Consider the following 21764-nt stretch of genomic DNA (forward strand, 5'->3'; position numbering starts at 1 on the left):
TCTTCGAAAATTTTACACTTCTATCATTTATTGCCACTATAAGATACTTTAGTCCTAGCAGGTTAAAAATGTCCTAGCAGGATACTTTAGTTCTAGCAGGTTAAAAATCTGTGGTTAAAAATAAAAGAAAAAGGAGCAGTGTATCATTTTTTTTAAAAAATGAAAAAGATTAAAATAAATTAACAGGTGTTATTTTAAGTGAAAGGATATTCGATGATTTGGTTTAGTTTATTATGGCAAAGCACACTAGGGCTATCCGCCTAAGAGAAGGGGGACTTTCTGAAGGGAAAATGGCTCGCATACATATAAGGAAAACCACGAAAATGCCCATGCAGACAGCCGTTCGCCTGGATTCGAAGCTAGATCGAAACTAGTAGGGTTCAGCGATTTTACCGCTCGGCCGCAGGTGGGCGAACGAGAGCTCGAAGTCGTCATTTATAACGCAGAAAAATAGTGCATGCAGACTATTTATGTTATAGAAATATATCAGAAATTCGCATTCATTTTTTTAATGCTCTGTCTTACTTATGGTGGTTTTATATTTCTATCAAGTCACTCATTCTTGGTGCTGCAGGAAATTTTTTAATTCAAATGGTCTTTCATAGATTATACCAAAAACACATACGCTGTTCTTCTTGCCTCAAGGTGATTCCTACATTTGAAAACTTTCATCAGCTTCAGAATATTCAAACTAGGATTTGAGATAATAACATTGAATTATCTGTACAAGTCAATACAACGGTATAGCCAAACTGCGCGAATCAAGTTTCCCCCTTCGTCTTCCCGGAGAATTTATCGACCTCATAATGCGAAAGACGTTTTAGTCTCTCCCCAACCTTCTGAGTGGCACGGGGTTTTGGAACTGTCATGAAGATTTGTATTTAAACAGCCTTTATTAGCTAAATTTATATATTTACTTATTTTAGTCTCTATTTGCATAAACTTACATTCATTAAGATGAAATTTATATTATTAAAGAAAGTAAGCAAAATATCTTAAATTATAAGCTAATATAGACCAAGTGACAAAAAATCTCATAACCAGAAACAGCCTTTATTAGCCTTTATTAGCTCCGGTAATGGCGAGGGTTAAAGGCTCAATTTCAATGTTTACAGTTCTACGAATATTTTCCCACCAGCGACCGAGGGGTAAAATCGTTGCACACTGGTAGTTCGGTACGAGGTTTAAATCCCGGCGAAAGGGATGACTGCATGAGCATTTTCGTGTTTTTCCCCATGTGTAACGTGTATACGAGCCCGTTCCGCTTAGAGACTCCTCCATGATGGCAACCCTACTCTTAAGGAGATAACTCTCGAATGCTTTCTTTGTTTGCTATTGAGTCCATATTTCATGGAAGAACCGTTGCCAGATTCTCAAGGTGGTTGGTCTTCTAATTCCATCCCAATTTTCAGGGAAAATACCCCGGGGACGGGTGGTCCGAGGATCTCCCAATTCTCTCCTTTGCCACTAAACCACACAAGGTTCCCATATATTTTCGGTGCATCCATGCCGCAAAGGCACTATACATTTACAAACTCCACTTCATTCATACATTTACAAACTCCACTTCATTCATACATTTACAAACTCCACGTCATTCATACATTTACAAACTCCTTCTTCGGTATACGAACCTGGGCCCTTCGGTACAGCAATCCGTTTTACTAACCACTGTTAAGTCTAGGCGGCCTCGAGTGCTCTGCTATAATCAAATAAAACCAATTTACGAATATTTGTCTTTGGTAGACATTTACATCTGTTTTATAGTGCTATGGTGACAAAATATTATAAATGTACCCATTTTTTCAGTTACGATGATTCGATAGAGCAAATCATTCAAAAACAGATGTTTTATTCAAAATCTCCTCTCAGGTGCTATTAAAAATGTGTGAAAATAAATTATGTTTTTCATATTCAAATATTGCGATATGTTAAGAAATTATTTACGTAGATATACACGAATTTTTACTCATAAAACTCTTTATTTACATGCATGATTAAGTATTTTTTATTTACAAATGGTTTTAGAAGGGAAGGGAAAAATGCGAATAACTTACCGAATTAACCGTAAAATAATGCCGATTTACTGGGAAAACCTTTAGTCTATTGTTTGGAGTATTACAATTTTTTTCTTTTACAAACTATCTACAAATTGCATCAAGCTAGCTTTTCACAATTATTTAAATTGAAGCAGTGAAGCGATAAAGTTCTCTGGAAATACGGTACTTCATTCAATGAAAATTATTCAACAGAATTCTTTAATGTTTCTAACTCGGCAAATTCGAAACATCTAACAATTTAATCACGAATACAGTAGGACAAGGACACTAATTTGCATCTAAATCTTTTAGATCTCAGAACTAAACCGAATTAGCTATCTTTGCTCAGAAAGATTGTTTCCTAAGTTAAATTAAAACGAAGTCTTTACTTTCTTGAAATTGAACTTTATATAAGCGTTATGGGACCACTGTTATTTCAAAGAGGTTAAATTTTGTATCAAAACATTAACTAATGCATACAATTACTTTGTAGTTTCCATTTCAGTTGTAGGAAGCCATTTTGGGTATTACTAGAGCTGAGACTCGACGTATGTTCTTTCTATTATGATAAGACCTCATTTATGGATTTTTGGCTTTGTACTAACAGATATATTTTGCAAGCATCTCAGATTATATACATTTACCAAAATTTTATAAATTCGTAAGTGAATCTGAAAATAAGGAATCCAAATAAATATGCAAAATTTCAAAAGCAGAAGTAATAGGTGGTTAGAAATGATTGACCCACTTTCAGATGAGCGCAATTCTATATTTCTTATCCAAGTATTAATTTGATACATATTAAATAAAAAAAAAAGAGATCTAGGAATTTTAGAATAGCATCAAAATATTGTACATGTTTTCCTAATGTAGTACTTTTGCTGTTTTGAATCAATGCCAGTATTTTTCTTTTTGTTTCATATGTAATAAGCCCCTCCATTTTCATAAATTTCAGAAAAAAATCCTGAGTGAAAGCAGAAGCAAAGTTTCGTTTTTGCTCTACGTAGTACCTTAAATTCGTATCATTGTTAGTACTGCAGATTAAAAGGAAAGGAAAATAGGTTAGAATAAATTAAGAATTATGCCAAGTGAATTATTCTTAGTGCAAATTGAAAAAAGTGCTCCAAGATAAAGTTTCAGATTTCTCGTTACGTTTCTCACCGAATTTTATAAAATTTAATATTTAAGGTTAATTTCAGATAATGCAGAATCAAAACATGGAAAAAATAAGTATGTCGTTTCAAAAAAAGTCTGATTTTTTTTCAAAATACCTATGTTAAAACAAGGTTGCGTGTAAATCTAATATGCATCTTATGTCCAGCTTTCGAGACATGAAAAACTGAAATTAAACTTCGTCAATCGGGCCAGTAGAAAGGGAGATATAGAACTGCCCTCTCTTTTTTTTCCCTCTGTGTGTGCAGAGTGTACATATTTTTTCCCCTGCGATCTTACACGAGACTGTCAAATTCCTGGTATGTAAAACTATCGAACTTATTCTCTGAAAGACCTAAGATTGGAAAACAGTGGATGAAAAGTAAAAATCAAGATTGACAATTCAATCAATCAGTAATTTTTAACTTTTAATTAATGAATTAATTAATTTTTAATAAAACATAAAACGTTTCCCCACTCGAAGCTTTAGATGATTTAAAGATTTTTTAGAACAAACATTAGGTAAAGAGTGATATTAAACAAATTTGTAAGTTAAAACTTTTTTTCAGGAAGTAAAAGCTTATAAAGGTGTAGGTCATAATAAAAACTACTGCCTCGTTAAAAATAAATCTCTTGTTAATTAGAAAAAGGGTAAAAATTGTGTTCTAATGCATTGCGTTTGATCGATCATTATACATTTCACTTTGGCGACCTATCCTTTGTAATACGAGCTCATTATATGAGTGAAAAAACTCGTTAGGAAGTTCTTATGATGAATGGAAAAATCATTATGCACTGTACTGAACAGTAGGTGCCCTGAATAATGAATGAATTCAGAAAGAAGTTTAATACTTAAGTATTAGATTTATTAAGATCTATTTTGTGTTTTAAATTTTGATCATATTCTCATCTTTTATAAAATTAATGATCATAGTAATGCTTTTTAGAAGTATTAAGGTGAAGGTACCTCTCACTGATATCTAAAATACCTGTACGTATAATACAAGAATTTTTACAGAGATTTAAAAAAAAAAATTGCAAAATTTTTACAGAGCTTTAAAATTAATTGTAGTCTAGGAATGCATAAGATTTCTCTAATTTAAATTTCTAACTTCCACCTGCACTTGCAGATTTTTGACCTTATCTGTCCTATAATGAATCTATTAGAAAAGCGAGATCATACACAAAGATATGTAAACCAAACCTTTATTTAAGAACTAATCTAGTGTTAAGTCAAAATATAAAGCTAACAGAAATGCTGCCATTGGAACGTAATAACTCAAACACAAACGCAAACACATCTGAAAGGAAAATAGTAACTTACGTATAAATACAATTGGTTAATTTTAATGCACATAAAAGTGCATGTTAATAAGAAAGAGGAATGCTGTTAGGTCTGTAGCGTCTCTTTTCCTGCTTCAGGCGTTTTGCATGGATTTCTGGAACTAGCGCAGTGTATTTTAATAATTTGAAGGGATGTGGGAATTTATTTAATTTACTTAACAGCTAATTTATATTAAAGCAACTTTTCCTGTCGCTCTTGCTTTCAACTCACACTTTCTTGCCAGATTAAAATGATGTAGAAAAAAAGGTCAGTATTTAAGAGAAGGTTCGGGAAGGTGAACTCAAAGCGTGTTCTGCCTGCCTGAAGGCCATGCTGCTATCTTTGAATTCCTAGCGATTAGATTTCTGTGGCATTGAACTTTCTTGCCATTAAGCTTGTTTACGCCGACGTTTTCAAGTCAGAGCCAGCTTGCGCGATAGTTAGCCTGTGAAGCCGTTATGCTGAACTTAACTTCATCTAATTTTAAGTTATTCATTAATTTTGGAGTTAAGCCGAAAGTGTTTGCTTTTGTAAGCAAGAGTTTGTGCTATCTGTGCACTTTATTTGAGTTAATAAAGCGTTCTTTACACCCATATCCTGACTTTTGTCGTATCTTAAGTCTTAGGGATAATTATATAAACAATCCAGCTTAGTTTATGATAGCAAAGCATATGTGACATATAGGGATATGATAGAGTGGAACTTAAAAAAAATAATAAGTAACATAAAAGAAGAGAAATAAAATAACTCAGAGGACAGTTTGGCAGTTTGAAAATTCAACAGGTTAGTTAAAAGAAAGTGCAGAAAACTGTATCTTCGAATTTATTTACGCTAAAATAAAAGCTACGCCTGGAAATTTAATCATTTCCTGAAACAAGATATAAATGCTAAGAAATATTTACTTGAGCAATGCACAATGTGATATTGAATAATAGAAAGCTAGATAGCTTTCGAAAGAATACGAATTTTCTCCATCCTAGAAAAACACTCTTTTAAGGGAAATATCGATTGACGAAGGAATTTCTCGTATCTGGAATGAATGTATGTGTGTCCATTCGAAGTAAAATCATCAGCTTAGTGAAAGGGAAAGTGATTCGGGTTGAATGCAACAGGAATATCTACAGGGAATTTTGCAGAGCCGTCTTATTTTAAGCCGAATAAAAATGCTAAAAACTTTCTGCTAAAGCTCCTGTTAAAGGTTTTTGAACATAATTGAAAAATAGATCCCATCTAATATATTCTTGCTTGAAAAATTTTATCAATATACAATTTTAAAAATTTGGCTAATTTATTTTATAATGAAGATGTAACATAGTATTATGCATGATATAAATTTAATTTTACACTTGATTTAATTAAAACTTTGAATATTTCTCTGCTTAATTGTAAAGTTCATTTTAATTTACACGTTATTTCGTATGTTGAACCTTTACTGCACTTCTATTCTTTCGCCTATTCCACCAGAAAAATGCAAATTAACTTGAGAAACGAACAAATATTTAAGTTAAGGATTGAAATTAGGATGACTTGGCTTACGGTAACGCGATGTCTTCGGTAAGACACTAGCGTTTAGTGGATAATGTTTCAAGGGGATCTGGCTCATATTTACGTAACATATAGGAAAACCATGAAAACTGCCATGCGGCCATCTCTCTTGCAAGAATTTAAGTCAAACTACTAGTATTCTGCGATTTTGCAGCTTGCTGGCCAAAACTAAGTTTAGATATGTCGCGGAGCTTTAAAACTTAGGTCTGGAGCGCTTTAATACTGATTCAACAAACTGCAGTTGATGTACTGATTGTTGTTGTTGGCCGCCCAAACAGGACAGTGGTTAGCACCTTTGGCTGCCGTAGCGACTGGCCCAGGTTTAAATACGGGAGAAAGCATTGATAGTGTATAAGAGTATATTTTTCAAATTAGTGAAACAGATCTATGTGACTGTGGCAAGTTGGGAAACTCAGAACATTTTAACTTTGAATGTCCGGAAACTGAAAAATTTCACCTCAATAAACTAGCTGACGCAAATTGGTCAGCCTGGCTCAGTGCCGCCCTGGAAAACAGAATTATACTAGCAAAGTTGGCAATAAGACCCTCATGCTCTGCCATGAGCGTTACCGTGCGGTGTCACAATAGCATAATGTTCGGTAGTTGCTAGTTACAGATATAAATCTAACTTATAATGAACAAATAAATACTAGAATCTGTGAATTATACAATAACTGCGATAAATCTCGTAACAACACGCAACAATCAGAGACGCATGTAACAAATACAATCGTAGCACATCGTTACAAGAGTAATCGTAACAATCGTAAATGTTACAATCGTAACAAATGCAATCGTAATAAAAGTAATCGTAACAATCGTAAATGCACGAATCGTAACAATCAATAGTAAATGCAACAATCATAGGCACATGGCTCATTATAGATACTACTAAAAAACGTTAAGTACTAAGCAGTAGCGAATTTATTTGAGGACTTACCTCTCAAGGTCTTATATATATATTTTCTCACTCTCTTCTTATTGTTTTTTGCTTTTAATATATTATTTAATCAAGCTTCCTCTTTCATAATTTTTTCTTCTTCTTCTTCCCAATTTTTTGTTTATTTTAATGTATATATACATGTATACTCCCTTCAGACATTAAATGTTGTAATATGCTAAACGCACAGCGTAACATAAAAAAACCATTGTGAATAATGTAAAAACCTAAAGAAGCCAGAATTTGTGCATCGTGTATTGTTGTATATAACATAATTGTGAGTAATCTGCAATGCTAGAAATTATCACTGCGAATAATTAATGTAACAGTCTAACGAGACACGTACTTCTGCACCATGTAGTATTTTATGTAATTTAACAGTATATAACATGCAACGCTTGAGTCAGAAAATGTATGTCTGCCGGTAGCCTTTTTTTCGTCGGGATGACATTAATCTGTTAGGCACCACAGCCTTAGGCCGGATATCATCTCGACGATGAGAAATGTATAGTGTCTGTGCGGTAAGGGGCATTCAAAATACTCGACAAGCCGAAATCCTTTCGATATTTTATATTGGCAGGAGGAAAGGGGGAAATTATCGGAATGCATCACGTAGTGTTCTTCCTCGGAATTCCATCCGCGTCAGAACCTTAGAAGTTAGCAAGGCCGGGAGATAGCTGATATGCCTACTTTGATGCACAGGTGCCGGCCTTGCTTCAGCCTGTACCTGTACTGATTGCTGGAGTAAGATTTCACTTGCAGTTACAAGAGAATATGCATAAGCATAGAAGCTAGAGTCAGGTTCTTAGGCTTTTATTATTTGATTTGTATTTAACCGAACTACTATTTGTTATCAGCTGAAAACTCGGAAATGAAGCAGATTGTAAATTACGGAGCAGCTACTTGGGTTCGTCCAATGAACGGAAGGAAGAAAAAGCAGTTGCTAGCTATACAAACACCTTGCCTTCTCCAAGTTGCAAAGGCCTACTATGCTATTTTTAATCACGCTCTGTATTTTTTTTATCAGGGATCACTTTATTCTAGATCAAATCAGAAAAAAAATCAAACAGGACAGCAGTTACTACAGCTGAAGCGTAAAACTAGCATGGAAGATAAAATCTTTGATCCGCAAAATTATGAATTTAAGTGCTCTCCACAAATGAGATACCCTGAGCATCGACTGAGCTGTGTAAGAAGCAAGCTGAATTAGTGTCAATTAAATATTCAATTATTTATGAAACAACACAAGAATTTTCAAAACTAACAATAACGTCCATCACTATTTATGCACTTTCTAATATGAAGTACTTTTCTCCAATAATTCCAGATATTTTTTCAATAATCGACCTCAATTTTACAATTGCTTGAGCGAAAGCTCACGTAGCGTCTCCGTAACGAATTCGCAGATCAACTCGCGACAGAAGCGGCTCCGATCCTAGATACAAAATGGCCACGATCATATCTTTCCAATCAGCTGAATAATACAGAGGGCGAACAATGGCAAACTAATTGAGATAATGTCCCAAACGACAGAAGACTACACGAATTTCCGCCACAAATAAAACACGATACGGAGAATACGTATTTCCACCTAAATCAATATTTGACTGAGCACGGTCCCTTTCCGACATATTTTTATGAAAGGAATCTCTCTCTTAATGATAACGGCTTATAAGGGGAAAGAAGGAATTCTGACGTTATATTTTCAAATATCCGTTAACGGCTGCATACCATAGGAAGCTCCCAGCGAAATATTTATAAGCTTTCAAGAGGTATCTGCTAATGAACACCAAGTGAAAAATAATTAAAATAATGACTCTTCTCCAGTCCTGTGGTACTGAACTGTGGAACCCTTAGTCATTAACCAAACAGCTCTTCAAAATTTTTACGCGGTCTTTAGAGTTTATTTATTGTAATATTGTAACGGCATAAAATGTAAATAATTAATTTGAAAGTAACTCGCAAATATTATAATAATTATAAATGTTCACTTTGCATATTATTATATTAGTTTTTTGTAGCAAAAGTTTTCATACTAGATTTCTTCTTACAATCCAGTCTCTTGTTCTAAGAGAAAATTAGTTTTACTACTAGAGTTGAAAAATTAAGGATTTTGGGATAATGTGGTAATATTATTTGTAGTTCAATAAAGTACTGCTAAGTTAGTAATTTTTTATCTGAATGTTATTAGATTGACTCAACTAAGAACCAACAACTGGTGGCTTTTTTTAACATCATAGTTTGACTATAATAACCGTAATTTGACGATGAAATTAGTTTTTGATAGGATTCAAGAATATGGATAGGAAATCAGTATTTTTAATCTGTTTCGGAGTTCATGAATTGGAATTTTTAAGCTTTTTAACTACACTTGAAACGTCAAAACCTCTTTCTGAAAAGGTTAAAGCAATTCTTAATATTAAATTGTCTGACACTGTTGGTCAACGTCGAACCATTCTCGAAAATGATTATTGAAAATCGATCGAACTTTATTACAGGAAGCGTAACGTCGCACTGCAAAATTACAGTACATATAATCGTGAACTTTCATTTTCGAAATTTATCTTTCCATTAAATATTTCAAGCATTTGTTAGAAGGACGAAGAAACACAGAGTATACTAACCTTAATCTATGCATTTCCCTCAAAGGCGAAAGAGCATCTCCAAAGCAATTTCAGTAACTTCAATATATTTCAGAATTTACAACAGGTGTTAAGTACATTACAGTAAAGAATAATGTAGTAGGAGAAAAATTACCCAGAATCGAAGAAATCGCTTTAATCGATAAAATTGCCGAAGCACAAGAGCGATGTAATGAATTTGAGACATTGCAGAAATCTACAAATTTGACTTTTAAACAGTTTTCCCCCTTTAGCTTGGAAAAACCTATGGTGCGATACTTCAACATTGCATATTAGACCTTGTAAATCTAAGAGTTATCGTATGAAAACGTTTCACCTGTTTCACGGAATATACCATCTTGGAATAAGCTCAACAAGAAAATTAATCTCTCCAAAATTTATTTGGGCAAATACCAAGAAAGATGTTCAACACCGAGCGAAACCTTGCATTCCATGTCAAAAATCTAAAATATCCCACCATACGAAATCAAATTTGGCAAATATCAGAAGCCATCAGAAAGATTTCGAGAAGCACATATTAATCTCGTTGGTCCATTACCTCTATCAAATGGTAACACCTCCTGTCTAAAATGTATAAATAGATATACAAATTGGATGGAAGCTATTTCGCTCGGAAACTTCTCCGCAGAAAACTGTAGCGAAAGCTTTTTCAGCAGTTGGATAGCAAGGTTTGAAACAACCCTACATCTAATTACTGATTGAGGAGCTCAATTTTCATCTGAAGTATTTCAAACTCTATCAAGAATCTGCTGCATTAAGCTTTCACATACTACAGCCTATCATTTGCACTGTAATGGCAAGGTAGAACGGCTCCACAGATCAATAAAGACATGTTTAAAAGCCCATAATGTAATTTGGAGTGAAGCTTTATCAACGATTCTCTTAGGCCTACGAAGAGCAATCCATGACGATACTAACTATGCAATAGCAGAGATGATATGTGGAGAAAATATTAAACTTCCTGGAGAGAATTCTTTGAAGCAAAAATAAATCATACACTTCCTGGAACTTTTATAAGTAAACTACAAAAGCATATGGAATTAATATAGCCGAATATCCCTAAAATATTTGTACATAAAGATTTAGGTTCAATCTCATATTTTTTTCTTCCTATTGACAGAGTTCGGAAGGAACTCAAGCCACTATATGCGGGCCGTATTTTGTTATCAATCGTTCATCAAAACATTCTACTCTCAGGATAAAGAATAAACTTATCGATATACAAATTGCCGCTAGCATATATTCTATCGCAATAAATTCTTGAACAAGAGAAATCTACAACTCCAAATTGTGTAAAAATACACCAATGACAATTAAGATTCAAACCAGAACAACTGTGGCTTAACCTACAATCAAATCAGCTTTAAGACAATTCCGAACTGGTAGAATTCTTAAGACACCGTTGCGATTCAAAAACTGATATTTTATGTTTATAGATTACTTTTTTTATTATTTTCAGAATAGGCACCATTACTTGGTTCCAACATTTCTAACGTAACATTTGTTACTGATAGGAGAGTAAATGTAACGGCATAATATGCAAATAATTAATTTAAAAGTAACTCACAAATATTTTAATAATTATAAATGCCCACTTTGCGTATTATTGTACTACCTTTTTGTAGCAACAGTTTTCATATTGGAATTCGTTTTAGAATCCAATATTTTGTTTAAAAAAATAGTTTTACTACTAGAGGATTTAGGGGTAATATGGTAGTATTATTTGTAGTTCAACAAAATACCGTTAAGGTAGTAAGTCTTTATCTACATGTTATTACGTTATCTCAGCGAAGAACCAAGAAGACTTAGTAAAATAAACAGAAGATGTCATAATAGCAAATGTTGCTGTGAGTGGGAAAATTTGCATAACACATAATAAACGAAGAACGTTCGCCACTCATTATCAAAATACAGCTTCCAAAGTGAATTACAACATTATTAGATTTAGAATTAAAATATATAAACGTAATGAATAGTAAGGATGCAAGAGTAAGTACCATAATAGAAATGTAACCCATCAGTTAGTTATTTGTCCTAGAGAAATATTAGTACGGAGAGATGATGCCTGTTTACTTACGTGTGGATTTTAGATATCCTCCACACTTCATTTAACTGTCTGTTCTCCCATGTCGTAACCTCAAGCTGAACGAAGAAATAAATAATAATTTTGTCTTTATCAGCTTCTTTCTTTCTCTTTTATTTTCTTTATTTTGTACGACAGTTTAAGAAGAAAGTAAAAATCATCCGGCTGTAAGGTTACGTTGTAGTTAGACAAAAGGTAATTAGAGTGCAAACTTATACGATTGTCCTGAATTATAAACAATGATCACTAAAGGGCAAATAAGGTAATGAATTCCCTCTAGCTTGAATATTAAAAATTATTAAAATTAAAATTTTGTTCGGTAATGATTTCTAATGGAAAGATTCAGTGTATCTTGGGAGAAATATGATGCAATCTTTCGAAATACTATGAGATTTTGCATTTTACATCAGAGTCAAATATATGCTGAACTTCGAAAATGATACAAAAAGGTTATTAGTCTTTATTTAATTTCGTATAAGTTAAGTAATTATAAAGCACGTAACAGCCAGAAGTCTTTTTTTATTAAAGTGATAAATGAACCAATGAACACTTCAATTCCCCCCCTTCCGCTTATAGTTTTAAAAGACTAAAAAATACACCAATAGAAAAAAAAAAAAAAAAAAATGAGACTTTAAAAATTGTATATGAAAAGTAGTACGTCTGTTTAAGCAAGGTAAATGCAAATACGTTTAACAAACTGAAAAATAAATCAATGAAGTTGCTAAATTGGTCACAGCAATTTTTTTTATCTCCCCATGAATACTTAACAGACACCTGTACTTGAAATTTTACAGCAAAGAGACAGTGTGTTATCGCTTTAATCCGTGGGAATGAAGCCAGTCGTCAAACATTAAAAACATCACAGAAGATCAAATTTTATGTGAACAGGATCATGGGAGTCGCAGTGGGAAAAATAGTCAAGAAGAGATTATCTCTTATCATTTTCCATCAGCTGAAACATTTTAATTAATATTTTCAACGTTTTTGAGAGGAAACTTGCAGGTCTGCTCTTCTTTATTATCGTGAATTACGACTGAGGTTTTAGCTTTAGTTAACCTGAATTTTTTTACTAAATTGTTAAAAAAACATTCATAATCAAATCAAAAAGTCTGATAATTCACGCAAAAGAGTGAGAATGTTTCCAGCAACATTATTATTAGAATACAACACTGTCAAAATTATTAATAAGTTATTTAACATTGACAGTTTGTAAGGATCTTAAGTTTTACTAACGTTTATTTTATTTTAAATCTTTACTATCACTTCTTATTTTCTACTTCCGACCAGAATTATAAGCGTTAACGTATTTATGCAAAGTTTGTCTGGCGAGCGCCAAGTATTTAAGTTGTGGCTTTTTGCCAAGCGAAAGAGAGGAAGCAGTTAGTCGAAGCAGGCCGCTTACCTTAGAAGTTTTACTCAGTTGCTGGTTGCCTTCCAGGCCAGAGGTTTAATCCTCTTGATAACTTTAAACGTATTGTAGTGTTCACAGTTCTCTGTACTACATACGGCTTCCTGTTAATATAAGGCCAATCTTTCACGTTTATTATTTCAAAGTTAAGAGTTTAGTTTTATTTTTATATTTTTACGTTTAGACCACAAGTAGTGGGTCTTTGTATTCCGAAGTACGGAAGTTATTGTAAATATAGAAAAATAAAGGGTTTTGTATACCCTTCTTGTGTATCCTGTCTACTTCCCACAGTTATTGAACATAGCTTTAGTAAACTCTCTGTTCCGAGTCAGGTCCTTGCATGTTCCCGAAGAAAGTAAGACGGAACATTGAACCTGATAGTGGCGCACAACGAAGAAGAATAACCATGGCCGAGTTTCAAGAAGAACCTGTGCTGCCTGCAGAAGCGGCTCAGAATCCAGAAATGCCAGCTGCCGCCCTGGAAGGATTTGGTTACATCGTCCAGACCATGCGCGCTTCGATGAAACCAGAAGCAACATTTAATGGAAACTCACCGGTAACGAGTTTTTTGGAAATATTGGATGACCACTTCATGCTCTACCCCGTGCACGAATTTCAAAAAGTTTCCTTAGCTACCAGCGCTTTGAGGGGCCAAGCGCTAAACTGGTTCAAGTGTATAGGCAGAAGTCTCTTGTGTCAAGCAGGAAGTCCCACCTATACTTACGAGAATTTCAAGACTGCCCTACTAAAAGCCTTCCCTGTTGTAAGGGATCGTGCGAAATTAGAAACGGAACTTTTTAGTATATATCAGCAAAGAATCGAAAATCTCTCAAGCTTTATTTTAAGAAAAATTCACGTCTTCAAACTCTTGTATGGAAACCGTCCGGATCCTGAGATAATTCAAGTGATTTTGCCGAGGTTACTGCCCCAAGTGCAAGACTTTATTGAATTAAGAAATCCGACTACACTGGAAAAGTTATTTGAGCTAGCAATCCAGTTTGAAAGTAGAAGAACGGCGGATATTGAAAGAAGACGCCAATATCAACAGCGAAACCAATTTGGTGCGCGAAGACTACAGCAAACTCAAGCACACGGCTACGGAAGCAAAGCGAATCAGTGGGCAAGGAAACCCGAGCATTCAAAAACAGCCAGCGAACGTCGACAGTTCAATAGCAATCCAGGAAAAAAGTCTCAAGGCCAGTGGAAAAAGAAGGAAAGCACGGAAATGAAAAATAATTTAAACTGAAACGGATTTCTGCTGACGAGAGGGTGCGGAAAACCGAAGGCCACGAAAACCCCTCTTCCTTCAAGTTAAATACAGTAATGGTGAAAAATTTGACTCTTCCGAAGATTGAAGTGTTGGTGAATAATATCCCAGCCACCGCACTCCTGGATACAGGCGCGCAGTGTTCCTGTGTGGCAGAAGATTTTTTTAGGAAGTATTTTCGGAAATACCGCATATATAATTCGGATAATACGACAGTGTTAGCGGCGCAAGGAGAAAAATGTAAGTGTATAAGTAAATTACCGCTGTATGTCCGTATCAAGGACGATCAAGTAAAGGTGATGTTTTTTATAGTAAAGAATCTGCAAGCACATATTATTTTAGGAATAGATTTTCTTTCAGAGGCACAAGCAACGCTAGATTTTAATGAAGCGTCCCTTAAGCTGACAATGAAACCAGTTCGCGGAGAAAAGGCTGAACCGCCGATGTTAAATCTTGACCACCTGCCTAATGACGAGCAAGGAAGAATCCGACAAGTGGTAAGTGAATTTGCTTCGTTATTTAGTGATATTCCAGGATTTACTCAGGTTACTAACCATAGTATTGACACCGGAGATTCAATGCCAGTTCGCCACAAAGCATACCGGTAAGATAAGAGTAAGGAAAAAATTATAGAATGGCATATCACCGATATGCTACGTAAAAAGATCATAACGCCCATCTCAAGTAGTTATGCTAGCCCGGTAGTTTTATGTAAGAAAAATAATGACTATCCTTTGAGACATCCAAAAAGGTGGAGATTCGCAATTGACTACCGTAAATTAAACTAATATCCTAACTAAGTAAATATCCGGTATATCCGTTACCTATTATTGAAGAAATTCTAAGGAACATAACATCCACCAAATATATGACGACTTTAGACTTAACGACTGGTTATTTTCAAATAGGGGTTAGGCCTGAGGACGTGCCTAAGACTGCTTTTATAACCAAGTCTGGCACTTATGTATTTTTGCGTATGCCGTTTGGCCTTTCAGGGGCGCCGGCAACATTTCAGCGATGTATGGACATTGTGTTAAGACCTGTTCTTGGAAAGTCCACATTTATCTATTTAGACGATATCATTATTACTAGTGATAATCTCGACCAACATGTACAGGATTTAAGACAAGTGTTTGCTTTATTAAATGAGGCCGGTCTAAAAGTTAATCTCGAAAAGTGCAAATTTGCAGCCCCTGAATTAAAATATTTAGGTTACAAAATATCTCAGAAATGAATCGAGACAGACGAATCAAAAATAATCGCTGTACAAAAGTATCCGACTCCGAACACGGCAAAGAAGCTCTCTTCTTTTCTAGGACTTTGCTCATATTATAGGTCCTTTATAAAAGACTTTGCAGCTATTGCTGAACCATTGTTAAAATTAAAAAGGAAAAAGGCAAGATTCTCGTGGACGGCCGAAGCCAATAGTGCTTTTGAAAAATTAAAACAAGCATTAACGCAAGCCCCTGTGTTGAAATTTCCTGAAAAGGATGAGAATTTAGAAATTTCAGCGGATGCTTCGGATTATGCGGTAGGAGCGGTACTTTCGCAAAATCAACAGCCCGTGGCATTTTTTAGCCGAACTTTAAATCAAACACAAAGAAACTATTCCGCGACCGAGAGAGAGTCTGTTAGCAGTGCAAAAGTTCCGAGTCTATTTTGGAAAGGCGCCAATAACAGTGTACTCTGATCATGCGGCGGTAACTAGATTGTACTCAGGGAAAAACTTATCCCCAAGGTTAATAAGATGGGCACTCAAGCTACAAGAATATAATCTGGTAATCAAGCATACCCCCGGAAAGGAAAATATCGTAGCAGATGCCCTATCCAGAATTAAAATAGATGAAGAAGGTAATACCGTAAAGGTGGCAATGCTCACAGCCTGTACAATAAATTCCCGAGAAACTGTAATAACCGAACTGGGTAAGGATCCTGAGTTTGGAAGCATTTATGAGTATTTAAAGGATCCTGAAAATTTTAGCCACCAAGATATTATGGCGATAAGAAATAGGGCGGCCCATTACGAACTAATAGATGGTCTATTATTCTATACAAAAACTACGAATTCCAACAACGAATTTCGACCTGTTATCCCAGCTAGTCTTAGATTAAATATCCTGCAGGAGCTCCATGACAGCCCTTTAGCTTCTCATGCTGGTATTCGAAAAACTATCCAACGCGTACGCAAGGCAGTCTATTTTCCTGAACTGCAAAAGTTAACAAGGGCGTATGTCCAGTCCTGCCCAACATGTCAAGCAGTTAATTATATTAATTTCCGCCCGGCCGGGTTTCTAAATAGTATTAAATCCGAATTTCCAAATGAAATAATTGGCATCGATTTATTGGGCCCTTTCCCAAAAAGTCAGTTAAATAAATTCGCTATCTCCTTGTTATATTTGATCATTTTAGTAAATGGACCGAAATTGTTCCCTTAAAACGAGCCTCCGCGAAATTACTTACTGATTCTATTTTAAATAAATATATTTTAAAATACGGGGCGCCCCTAAAAGTTATTCGGATAATGGTCCTCAATTTGTAAGTAATGTACGAGTATTTGAAGACATGTGCAGAAAAATTGGCATTCGTCATTTAAAAATGGTCCTGTATCGGCCGCAATCAAATATAGCGGAACGGGTCAATAGAAATATAGTGAAAATTATCCGTAGTTATGTTAAAAATTTTCATAAAAGCTGGGATAACTATGTCAATGAATTTGCTTTCGCCCTTAGGACCACAAAACATGATACAACGGGCAAAACTCCTGCTGAATTATTTTTAGGCAGAAAGATTATAACGCCGTTAGATAAATTATTTTATGTGCAACAAAGAGCCCCAGAATTTAAAATGAGTGATATAGAAAAACTAATTAAAGAAGCAAAAAAGAATACTGAAGTAGCACAGAGAAAACAAAAGCTATATTATGACTTGAAACGACGGGGAGTGACTTATAAAGTTGGGGATGAAGTATTAAAAATTAAGCATTCACTTTCTTCAGCACCAGAAGATAAAACTGCCAAATTTTTTCCACGATTTGAAGGACCATATGTCATAGAAAAATAACTCACGCTGTAGTGGTGTTAAAAGATAGAAATGGTGAAACCTGCTCCGCAAACATTGATCAAATCAAACCCTACTATGATCGTAAAAAAATGCAAATATTTACAGATCTTTTGCAGGATCCGGCACGGCAGACACAGCAGGCACAAGCTCCAGAGGTGGAACAACGACAAGCACAAGGGCAAGCCATTAAGAGGCAGGAGCAAGTGAAAAGAAAGTTTCCCCGCGGGAAAATTGAAGGTAAAAAGAAAAAGAAGCCGTTCCACAGTCCAGAAAAGAGAGCTCACGAACACCCCCAGAATGAAGAAGGGAGAAGGACGACGAATGCAAAGAGAGCCAGGAGAAATGACGGCAACTATAACCCGGCTCTAAAACGGAAGATCTACTCATCTGACAGGACTCTCCGCAGCAAATGTCGCCGAACTGCGGAAGGGCCACCAGCGGCGGAGGAAAAGTTACAAGGAAAATTTGAAGGGCCAGCAACGAGGTCCAAGCAGGAACACGAAAGAAGTTTCCCGGTTCCGCCAAGACCAGCTGCCATCAAACGGCCAAGACCACAGGCAGAGGCGAAAAAGAAGGTATTCAAGGGTGACCGAACTGAAAAAAAAAAGAAAGCTTCTAGAGGAAGGCACTGAAGGGCGAGCCCGCACACGAAGGAGGATAAATCAAACAACAATCTACGCTACTTTCCAGGCTTGGTCTCAGAAAAGAATGTCCGAATATCACAAAGATAAGTAAAATTTTATGTTACTTTGCAATCTTAAGTTAATCTTTCATTCTTACTGCAAGTGGCAGATTTCAAGAAGTTTTACCTCATGCGAGGTCTACCTTTATCGCCAAAAGGGCGAGAAATGAGTTGTTACCGATTTTCGTATTATGTTTTTCAATTACTCGCGCGTAAAACTAAAGTTGATGTATAATAGCGATGTGTAAATACTTAAATATTGTACAAGTTATTGTATAAATTTTATTTAAAACATTCTGGCAAGAAAGAAGTTTTAGTCTGAAAGACTTTTTGAAATGTAGTATTTCAATGTAGAAAAAATTGGCACTTGCTTTGAAAAGAATAGAAGTTAACAATGTACTACTAATGTATGTTTTCAAATGTGTAAAATTAACGGCAGGTTAATATGTTCTTATATACAATGTGAACTGTTATTTTAAATGTTAAGAAATACCGTGATATGGTAAAAGTGAATGTAATGTTAAAAATTTTTTTTTATTCGTGTGACTGTAAAAAGACTAAATCATGGTGAATATGTGTTAAAGGTTGAATGATGTAGTTAGGCTCACTGACGCTACACTTCAGAGTTAGCCACTTTCAGAATAGTACCTCAGGGTTTAGAGTTGAAATTAGGGTGTGTTACGAGGTCTTGGTATGTTGAATTTTAACACGTTAGTGTTTTGATTGTAGGAGGAAGTGTTGAACACGTACACAGAAACACATTCGTGTTTGGTGTTCTTTTACAACACATGTCAGAGAGCACGGGGAGAGATAATTAAAATAGTCATGAATGAAATAAGAATGTTAAGAGAAATATAATTATACATGTTACTTGCCATTTCATTGTGTAACATTTCATTAAACTAGTTTTCCTTCCAGATCTCTGAAAAGAACCAGATTTGAATAAAAGCTCCTGTTTAGATGCAGTACAGATGAAAAAATTGCGTATCCTGGGAGCTGCTATTGTAAAAACAAATTTCTTTCTTTTAAATTTCTAGTTTCTAGCGAAAAATGTTTGTAAAAGATTGGCCTCGCGTTAGATTCTAGAGCTAAAAGTTTTCAACAAGGTCGTTTTAGACCTCAGTTTCAAACTAATTAACTCTGGCGGGAAGTATGTAAGGATCTTAAGTTTTACGAACGTTTATTTTATTTTAAATCTTTACTATCACTTCTTATTTTCTACTTCCGGCCAGAATTATAAGCGTTAACGTATTTATGCAAAGTTTGTCTGGCGAGCGCCAAGTATTTAAGTTGTGGCTTTTTGTCAAGCGAAAGAGAGGAAGCAATTAGTCGAAGCAGGCCGCTTACCTTAGAAGTTTTACTCAGTTGCTGGTTGCCTTCCAGGCCAGAGGTTTAATCCTCTTGATAACTTTAAACGTATTGTAGTATTCACAGTTCTCTGTACTACATACGGCTTCCTGTTAATATAAGGCCAATCTTCCACGTTTATTATTTCAAAGTTAAGAGTTTAGTTTTATTTTTATATTTTTACGTTTAGACCACAAGTAGTGGGTCTTTGTATTCCGAAGTACGGAAGTTATTGCAAATAGAGAAAAATAAAGGGTTTTGTATACCCTTCTTGTGTATCCTGTCTACTTCCCACAGTTATTGAACATAGCTTTAGTAAGCTCTCTGTTCCGAGTCAGGTCCTTGCATGTTCCCGAAGAAAGTAAGACGGAACATTGAACCTGATAAGTTAAATTGATTTTATAATAGCCATTTTTATAAGATCTGACGATCGCCTACACAGACGGCTCTTCCGATTCCAATCTGAACAGAGGAGTAGCGGGATTTTTTTTCATCGGACCAGACGGAGTGCAGAAATGCCACAGTATTCCTGTTTGGAAAATCGCCTCCAACTATACATGCGAGCTCGTCGCCATCAAAGGTGCTCTGAAGATTTATCTCTCTAAAGAAGACCAGAGTTCCAAGGGTATCATCATCTTCTCTGACTGCAGATCAGCATTGCAAGCGATCCAGAAGGACAAATGTCAACTCAGTCATCAGATCGTTGAGTTCACTAACAAAATCATTGCTGCCCAAAGATCCTGCATCTTACAATGGATACCGGCTCATGTAAATATATTTGGTAATGAGAAGGCCGATGAGCTTGCAAAGGCATCCCGTGATTCTCCTCAGCCATCCAACTGCCTAACCCTCGTTGATGCCAATGCAGTTGCCAGCCAAAGACTAATCGGTCAACTTAAAGGAAACTCCATCCCGGAATTGAATTGTGACAGAGCCATATCGACTATCATAACCAGACTTAGGACAAATCATTTAAAAGGGATGAGAATTTCTGCAGACGGACAGCGTAGTTACACCAACATTTGTCCTCATTGCCCAGATGACATCCCACTGTCTCGTCATCACATCTTCAGCTGCCCAGCAATCCAGGCCAGAATGTTTAACATCGGAATTGAAGACCCAGTGGACCTACTTTATACTGATAGAGCTGCCGAGGTTGCAAAAGTTGTCTTTGACAGCTTCGTAGCTATATAACTGCACTTTGTCATAGACATGACATCATCAATAGCCGTTTTTATCTCCGTGGTTTCTTCTATTTTAGTTAACTATCCGCCCAGACAAGAAAGTGGTTACTAACTCTGACTGCCGCACTTAAGGGTAGGGTTCTAATGCCGGAGAAGGCATGGATGTAAGTTATCTGTTCTTTCATAGGAGGCAACGGTGGTCCAAATATTATGTGCCTCCATAATAAAGTGACCACCGGTCCCGGCCTTGATAGTGGCTAACGTTTTTAAAGTCTAGTGTCCGCCACTGGAAAACAAAGTTAACTATGCATGCGCAAATATTTAAATCACAGACACTTTTCGTCTCTGTTATTCTGAGGGCGTCATAAAACACCCCGCAAAATACTTAAAATTTGTAAATAAAGTTAAAAAATCCCTAAAACATGTAGAGACATTAGGTATTTTTGGGAAGCAAGAAAGATGAAAAATTAGCAACGCCTTCGCCGGGAATCGAACCCCGAACCTCTGGAATACGCGCCCAGTGTACAGACCATCTCACCACGAAGGCATGCCAAGAAAGAGGGAGAAATACCTTATAAACTGTTTTATCTTTTTACCTCTACTTATGTATAAAAAATGTGCTTATTACGTGTCTTCTCTTTCAGGTTATGATAAAGTACGGAATTATAAAATTGTAATGTAAAATGGGATTCTCACTAGCATGAAAAAACTACAGTTCAAAATGTATTTATTATTTCAGTGTCACTAAATGTAAATGACTCCAGTAACATCTAATAAATTATTATTCTTTTTCCCAGATTTTGAATATTTTATTTTTGCCTTTCAGACCTAAAAAATTATAAATATATCTAGAAAAGGAATCGTTTTAGGCAACTTTATGCGACGAGAAAGAAAAATTAATATGCTAGTCATTAGTACTTTAAAAGAAGAATCTAAAACGTTTATAGATTATGCCACTTTTTCAGATTAATGCTTTGGGGAAATTTAATAATTTATAAAGCGAACAGCTTATTACCAAACTATTATCCTTATTATTATTATTATTATTATTATTATTATTAATAGAAAAATATTAATCTATTTTTTGGAAC

General features: G+C 35.3%; 1 protein-coding gene across 7 annotated transcripts in view; it reads right to left on the reverse strand.

Moving 5' to 3' along the window:
• The window catches only part of LOC118183197 (uncharacterized), a 509384-nt gene that overhangs the window by 188238 nt on the left and 299382 nt on the right, over positions 1–21764 (reverse strand). The window lies entirely within an intron of this gene.

The sequence above is a fragment of the Stegodyphus dumicola genome, chromosome X2 (genome assembly GCF_044657685.1).
Source record: "Stegodyphus dumicola isolate Sdum_Otavi_A_Nest chromosome X2, ASM4465768v1".
In the NCBI taxonomy this organism is placed as follows: domain Eukaryota; kingdom Metazoa; phylum Arthropoda; class Arachnida; order Araneae; family Eresidae; genus Stegodyphus; species Stegodyphus dumicola.